We start from the raw sequence: 8,566 nt of genomic DNA, 5'->3' as shown, positions 1-8,566 counted from the left end.
CAGTTCTAGTCACCTGTAACTTCTTAAAAAATGTCCATTTCCAGATTTAGCCAGTCGACCTCATGTACCGTTCCCAGTTCCTCGCCCTTTGTCTGTTCCTTTGCCTCTTTGGATTCCAAGCCAGCCAACACGTCCACACACAATTAGCTCTAGGCATCTGGTCTTGGAAGCTGTGGATGTGTGAGTCCCCTGGTTCATTGCCTCCCTCCATGGGCCACGGGGAAAACAGGGTGGTTTGCATTTCCCTCAACAACTGATAACACTTGCAGCTCTGCACTAAGACAATGACTATAATTCTCATGCTTCAGGGTTTCAGCCTGTCACCTGAAGAGGTCAGGAAGGAATCTCCTCTCCTTCCCCCATACTCTATTTGCCAGATACATTTTGGGGGGAGATTCCCCTCTCTGAAGCATCAGTGATCAGCCACAGCTGGACGGGGTGGACCGGTGGCCTGGAAAATCCTTTCTAGATGCCTAGCTGGTGGGTCTGGCTCCCCTGCTCAGGGGCCAACTGATGCCAGATTTGGGGTCAGGAAGGAATTTTCACCTAGGTCATTTTGGCAGGGACCTTGGGGGAGAGACTTTTGCCAAGGCCTGGGGAATGGGGTCACATGCTGGGATCATCTCAGTATCACTCACCCAATTAATTCACTGCCATTACAGGGGGCCTCGGGCACTGGGGGGTTCCTTGGTCCATCCTGTTCTTAGTTTGGGGCACACTACAGTGAGGGACTGAAATGCTTTAGTCTAGGCCAAGTCACTGGGCTCAGTAGAGGGGTAATGGTGGAATTCTCTGTGTGTGCAGGTTGATCTCCTGGCCCCATCTGGCCGTAAGCCTTGCAACACTATGAAACCATCTCCTGGTGAGAGCGGGTGCCGGGCACATGCTTCACATTACACAGCTGTGTCTGCATCCGCAGGCTCAGACCTTCAGGGCTCTGCCCTGCGCTGAGGTGCGACAACACAGGGTGGGTTGTCCCCGTGGGATGGCCACTTCCTTTATGGGTTCACGGTGTCCTGCACCTTTTGGGTGCTAAACATAAGGACTAACCCCCACATGAATACGGATGCCACTCCCTCCAACAGAGAACTGCGGGCCAGATGGGCCCCTCTGCCGGGAAATTGATGGCTGGGATTGCGAGGTGCGCCTGGCTTTCAGCCACCGTTGTGCCCATGGGACTCCGAGGTGGTAAGAGACTGAGATGATCCCTCACCTGGAATATCTAAGGCCCTCTAGGGAGTTCTACGTTACACCAGCCCTTGCCGGGGGGTCTCTGAGCAGCTGTGCACCCCAGAGTGGCTATAGCAGCCCCTGACTCTAGCCTCCTTCTGCACTGGAAGTAGCAGGGGGCCTGGCTGTCCCTGGGTGGGGGTGGGGATTTTACAGCCCCTGAATAAGACTGGAGGGACATACGGGGGCTGCAGCAAACGGGACAGTCTCTCCCTCTGAATCGCGGAGCTGGAAGGCAAACAGCCAAAGGACTTTGGTTTGGGCAGTTTATGACAAATGTTCTCCTCCCCCACTTCCCAGGCTGAGAGACAGGCCTGGCACTGACATGCCAGAATCATGAGTCAGGCCCTCCAAAGTTACAGGATTGGCTTCGAAATCACGAGATTTTAAATATCTATTTTGGATTCTTTCCCTTTGCCTTCAGGGGCTTGGCTGTCTCCAGGTTTTCTCTGTAACATGGCCAGACTGGGAATTTCTCATTTTCCTTTTAAATAACAATTGAAATGTTCAACAGCTCCCCCACCTCGCCGTCCAAAATGATGCTGGGAGCTGGGACTTAAAGAAAAACACCAAAAATCAACAAACTGGGCAATAAAGCGAAGAGACTCAGCAACCCCAGTCCAGCGCCCTGCTTCACACCTCGCAGCTGGCCTGCGTTTTGAGGGATCCCCAGTGCCCCTACATGCCACACAAGTCTGGCACTAGCCTCAGTTTCCCTGCTTTTACCAATCCCTTCTAGCCTTACCCGCGAAGCAGAATGCAGGGCTGAGGGAACACAGGGTGCTCCCAGTCAGAATGGTCATTGGCACAGAGCGGAAGGCTGCACTCATGGGGAAGGTGCTTGCCTGGCCTCAGCTCTAACCAGGACATTGGGCAGCCCATTTCATCTCACTGGGCCATAGGGCTCTCTCTGCAAACTGTGCATCTTTTCTCCTCCTCCTGGTCCCACTCAGCTAGAGGCCAAGCTCCTTGGAGCAGGGGCTGTCGCCCGGCCTGTTCTGTGTCAGTTAGACGAGCAAAAGAATCATACTCCAACCGACAGAGTCATGACAGCTGAAGTCCCAGTGTAGACACATTTAGGCTGGTTGTCACGGAGTCACCGGGCGATGCTGTGGAACTGCTCCCCACAAAGCCAGGCAGGACTTTGGGGAGCCTCTTCTCCCTTGGAGCAGACTTGTTCAGGGCAAGAAGCTCACAGGTCTTCACCTCCGGGGTCTTTCCTTGGAGCATTCAGCATCCTCTGCCCCTCCGTGTGCTTCCCACAGCGAGCCCGCCCAGGCGGGGTCCTGGGGAAGCCACAGGGTCCTGCACCCCCACTTTGCAGTCAGACGTGACTCTTAGCCAGCAAAACAGAGGTTTATTCGATGACAGGAACAGGATCTAAAACAGAGCTTGCAGATACAGCGAACCAGACCCCTCGCCAGGTCCATTCTGGGGGGAGTGAGCCAGACCCCAGGTCCTGCACTTCACTCCTCATCCCAGCAAGCTCCAGACTAACAACCCTCCAGCTCCTCCCCCCACCCAGCCCCCCCCGGGCAGGAGGTACCCGATCCCGTCTCCAACACCTCCAGCGGGCACCCCTGCAGAGGAGGGGCCCAGGCCACCAGCCGCCAGGAGACAGAGTGCCAGGCATTCAGGTCACTGGCCCCCCGCTCTGCAGCAATCACACACCCTTATCCCACCACCTAGATATTAAGAACTGCCTAGGGGACACAGAGGCACCAACACAGTATTCAGAGCAAACATTAAGAACATTCCCAGTTCGTCACACTGGTGAAAGAGCGCTTTCCCCGGGGCAGCTTGTTTTGTGGGGGAAGTGGCACAAGCAATGCTGGCTAAGGTTGTCTTTGGCTGGTATAAGCTGTGTCTCTATTGGGGGGGTTGCCGATGCAGCCAGAGAAGGGGATTTTTACTGGCAAAGGCTTTCTAGTGCAGACAAGGCCTTGCTCTACCTCTGGACAGGGGCTGGCTCAGCCCTGCTCTTGGCTGTGGGCCCTAGTAGCCAATGTAATACATAATTAACATGCTGCTCGTTAGGGGGGTTGGCAGCAGCGCTGCTGAGAAGGGTCTGGGAGTCGGGGTGGATCACAATGTCAACAGGAGTCAGCAATGCGATGCTGCTGCAAACAGGGCAAACGCAATGTTAGGTTGCACTGACAGAGGCATAACATGCGAGTCACGGCAGGTGACAAGATCGCTCTACTCCTGCCTTCAGCGGCCACAGAGATCGGTCCTCTTTAGAACAAGCTGAGAATTGTTATCCTGTCCCCCTCAGCCCTCTCTTCTCCCAGCTAAACAGGGCCAGTTCCTTCAACCTTTCCGCACGGGTCAGGTTTTCCAAACCTCTGAGCAGTTTTGTTGCTCTCCTCTGGACTCTCTCCAACAATCCCCGTTTTCTCTACAGCTTGGGGCCCGCAGTAGGACACAGCATGCAGCGGAAGCCTCCCAATTATCTGCCTTGGCCTACAGGCAACGCCCTTGTTAATCCACCCCAGAATGAGATTTGCCTTTTTCACAACAGCATCACACTGTTAACTCATGTTTAATTTGTGATCCACTCTAGCCCCAGATCATTTTCAGCAGTACGACCATCTAGCCCAGAGGTGGGCAAACTACAGCCCATGGGCCTAGGGTGACAAGATGTCCCAATAAAATCAGGACCGTCATGATATTCAGTCATTTGTCCTGAGTCCCAACAGATGTGCGGCCGGGACACCATTTGTCCTGATATTCTGGCTTGGGGCTTTTTTTTTTTTGCTTTGGTGGGGCTCCAGCTCGGCTTTTTCGTTGCTGTTGTTTTGGCAGCGCTCCAGACCTGCCCCTCAATGTGTCCCGATATTTTGTTTGCGTCATCTGGTCACCCTACGCGAGCCACATCCGGCCTGCAGGACCCTCCTGCCTGACCCCTGAGCTCCTGCCCTGGGAGGCTCACCCCCGGCCCCTCCCCTGCTGCCCTCTCTCCCTCGCAGCCTCAGCTCACTCACTCCACCGCTGGCGCAACGCTCTGGGTGGCAGGGCTGCGAGCTCCTGCGGCAGCGCAGCTGCAGAGCCTGGCCTGCCCCAGTGCTCTGTGCTGCGCTCTCCACTCTCTTAGCCAAGTCATTTATGAAATGTAGAACAGCACCGGATCCACGACTGACTCTGGCAGGACCCCACTAGATACGCCCTCCCGGCTGGAAAATGAAGCAGTGACAACGACTCTTTGAGTACAGTCTCCAACGGGTTGTGCACCCACCATACAGTAATGCCATGTGACCGCACAGTCCTAGTTGGCGTAGGAGAAAATCATGTAGGAGTGTTTCAAAAGCCTCACCGTAATTGAGATCTCTACTGCTTCTCCCCAGCCACGAGGCCAGTTACCAAGGGGCAGTTGAAAGACCCCTGCCCGTTCCCTCCAGCATATGTGGGGGTGGGAGGGGTGATGTTAATTGCCACAGCTCGAAGCCCCGGGGTTCGGAAGCACAGTTGGTACCCTGCCCGAGGATCTCTGCACACACCCTTCCCCACAAAGGGCTACAGAAGAAGGTTAGGTCACAGGTGCATTTTGGGATTCAGACTACATCTGGCTCCAGTTCCTGGCTCTGGTCTGTAGTGCAGGCTCTCCCGAGTTCCAGTTCCAACTCTGACATACTCTCCCACTGTGGACTTGGGCAACTCCTGTCCCTGCTCTGTGCCTCAGTTTCCCCAATAGTACAGGGGGATGAAGGATTCTGACCTGCTTTACAGGCAGGGGAGGGTTAAGAAATTTGGTTTGGAGGAGGCCTATTGTGCCGCTGCCTTAAGTGACTAACTTACCATGCCATTAACAACAGATACTGACACAAACACATGGCTCCTGCCCCTCACGTGCCCCGCTGGCTCCCCAGACAGATCCAGGTTCCCGTTCTCAGGTCCTGATAATGCACCAGCCTGGGGCTCCGGAGAGAGGCCTCAAGTTCTGCTGCAGAATCCTGGGCAAATCATTCAGATGCCCAGGCCTGGATTTCCCACCAGTTCAATGTTCAGTTCCCACCGACACCGCCCAGCTGCCTCCTTCTCTGGAGAAGCAGTCGTTTCTGCAGGAAGGGTGCTTAACTATGGGTCTGTCTCTGCTCGTGTCTCCCCACCTAGGCCGTTCACCATCTACCCCTAGGCCCAGAGGTTTTTGACTTCCTTCAGGAACTGCTCCAGCCCTACCGCCAGCCGGCACAAAGGTGCTCAGTTCCTGTATCTATGCCAGTGCATGATGAACAGCGTAATCATAAGATATGGCTCAGGGGAACTTCCAAAGACAGGCTGTCAGTGCCACCCATGAAAGGGGTCATGGGCAGTGCCAGAGGATGCAGAAGGAATCTGTGGGGAAAGGGGTGCCGACAGGCTGACTGTGAGAACCTGCAGCATGGCGGGGCCAGTGGAGGGAGTTGCACGAGTGGGAGAAATCACGAGTGGAGGAGGAAAGGCGGCAGGAGGAGAAGAATAGGTGGAAAACGAGGGCCAGGAGGTGGTTAAGTGCCAGGGCGGCGAAAGAGGAGGGGGATGAAAAATGAAAGCCTGTGCTGGCAAAGGAAGAAGCGAGGAGGGACTCACGCATCCGGCGCTGGAGAGGGAAGGACAGCAGAAGCCCCAAAGGAGAAGTGAGTGGGATCCGAGGCAGAGAGCTAAGGGAAACTGAGGAATTTCAGGATCCCGGTGAGTGCCCCACAGGAAGGGTGATGGCAGACCCCAGGGCTGTGACAAAACCATTGCCAGCATCCACCAAATACTTGGATAACTAGAGGCTAATTCTTGTGCTAGCTCCATGGAGGGGGGAGTTACCACCCTCCTGAACAAGTCTAGAAGGTTCTTGAGCGCTTGTGCGATTTTTGCCTTTCCCTGCCTGGAGGGGGGGCGAAGTCGAGGAGACAGAGAGGGATTTAAAGGGGAGGTATTTTCATCTTTCTCCCCTCCAGCTCCCGGCTGACTCCTCATCGTCACCCTGATGGTATCCGCTCCTGTGTGCCAGGCAGCCTGGTGAAGACTGGTCCGTGTGGTGACCCACAAGTGCTACTAAACTATCCGCAGGGAGGGACCCACAAGAGGACGACAGCCTGCACCTGCCGGGCACAGCTCAACTGCAGGGAAATAACGATGGCTGAACAGTCAAATAAAAACCATCCACAGCAGTCTCCCTGCTGTCCCCTAGTCTGTGTGTGCTGTGGAGCTTAGGGCCGGGGAAGGGCAGGCACAGGGGTGCTTAGACATTTCATAACCAGGAAATGAGTTAGCTCATGGCTTCTTTTCTAAGGGCTGAGGGAAATGAGAATTTCCTGCACTCTGAAAGGCAAACATCCAGCGCAGCATTACCAGAGAGTAGTCAGGCCTGACACAACTAAACACACACAGAAATACACTCACACACATAAACACACAGAAATACACACACACATACAGAAATACACTCACACAGAGAAATACACACACACGGAAATACACACACAGAGAAGTACACACACACAGAAATTCTCTCTCCTCACTCTCTCTCTCTCTCACACACACACAGAAATATACACACAGAAAAATACATACACAAAGAGACACATACAGAAATACACTCTCTCTCTCACACACACACTGAAATACATAAACACATACACTCTCTGTCTCTCTCACACACAGGGAGATACACACACAGAAATACACACACAAAGAGAAATACTCTCTCGCTCTCTCTCTCACACACACACACACATACTGAGATGTTTTAATGAGACAGTGCAAAAGACCACACAGGTGTCATGCTGCAAGACTCTGCTGCTGCTTCCGCAGGCATCAGGGGGCTGCTCTCCTGTGTGAAGTTACTCGCATGCAAGAGTGTTGGGGGAAGCAGGCCCTGAGACTGGGAGGGGAGTGCTCCTTCTTTCATGTGTGCCCCAGCATGGTCAGCTGGAGAAAGACATCTCTGAATGTTCAATTTACTACCCACGAAAACACCTGGGGGAAGTTCACTGCACCCACTCGTGACAGATGCCCCCTCCCCCTCGCCCCTGCAGGTGCCTGCCTGCTAACGTAGCACAGAGACAGGCAATGGGGCGATCGCCAGTCTGCAGCCCCCCACTCAGCGCTTGCTAGGCTATGGTAAGGAGGGACGGGGTAGTGTCCGTACCCTTGTATTATGGACGCTCTTCTCCACTCCAGCGCAGACACACGGTAATCGGGTGAAGGGACAGTGGACCTGGCCCAAAAGCAGGCCCTGAAAGTAGCTGCACATGTTTAAATAAGTGAATCACAATGGATCCTGTGCTGCCATCTCCCCAGAGAGCCTGGTCCCTGCCTGGGCTGCCCCACAGCCCAGCCTCTCCTTCGGAGCCTGACCTAAAGAGTAGGGCAGCCACAGGAGAGATTCCCATAGACTCTCGCTGGCTCTGGATCAGCTCACAGTCACTGTGTCTCGGGTGACCCAAGGCCCATGCCTGGGGCTGGATGGAGGTGGAAGCAGACGCAGCCCACAGCTGGGTGCCTAGTTTACCACAAGCATGTCCACCCTGTGCCCTGCCCCGTCAATGGCTCAGGGCAGCACACAAGGTCATTGTCCTGCTCTCTAAAGCTCTTTACCAGTGTGGCCGGGGCCACCCAGAGCTGGGCTCTCACTGCATGGTCCCTGGACGACTCCACTCCAGAGGTCAGACCCAGGTCCCAGTGAGCAGGCCCCGGGACCAGAGCAGCCCTGCCCCTGGCTGTGGAGAGACAGGGTTGTTTTCAGTTCTGCTACAGACTTTCTGGGTTGCCGTGGCCATGTTCCTTCCCTTCCCTGTGCAATGGAAGCGCCGATCCTTCCTGTCTCGCACCCTTCATTTGTGTTTAGAGTGCAGGGCCTGCTCTGCCCTGTCTAGCTGGAGGGGCTCGCTCCTACTCTGCCTGGCAGGACAGGCCCTGGGACTTGGCAATAAATCATAACTCATCTGACTGGCGATCATACTAATATGAGAGTGAGGCATGCCTGGAGCCAACCGGGTTCAAATCAAGGGAGAAAGCAAACGTTTTCATCCAGCCTTCCCCCGGGACTTGTTGCTCAGGGTGAGCCTTCCTTCGAGGGGGTGAGCGGCGCGGGCGTGGTCCTTTGGTCTTGGCCTAGACCTCTGCACCACCCTTTGGCAGCTGGGTATGGGAGCTGCCTGGTCGTAGCCGGGAGAACAGAAGGAAGGGGGCCTGAGCTCTCCCGTTGCGTTATCCCTGGGCACTTTGCCCCGCAGACCACACCCCGACACACAGTGCCTCCTCCTCCAGGTTGCCCGGGCAGCGTTGGCCCCGGGCCCAGCCAATGGCCGTGTGGGTTAAGATGAGGAGGAGCCTTGGTTAGAGTATAAAAGTCCCCAAAGGG

Source organism: Chelonoidis abingdonii, chromosome 1, assembly GCF_003597395.2.
Source record: "Chelonoidis abingdonii isolate Lonesome George chromosome 1, CheloAbing_2.0, whole genome shotgun sequence".
Lineage (NCBI taxonomy): Eukaryota > Metazoa > Chordata > Testudines > Testudinidae > Chelonoidis > Chelonoidis abingdonii.
Note: the sequence above shows the minus strand (reverse complement) of the source record.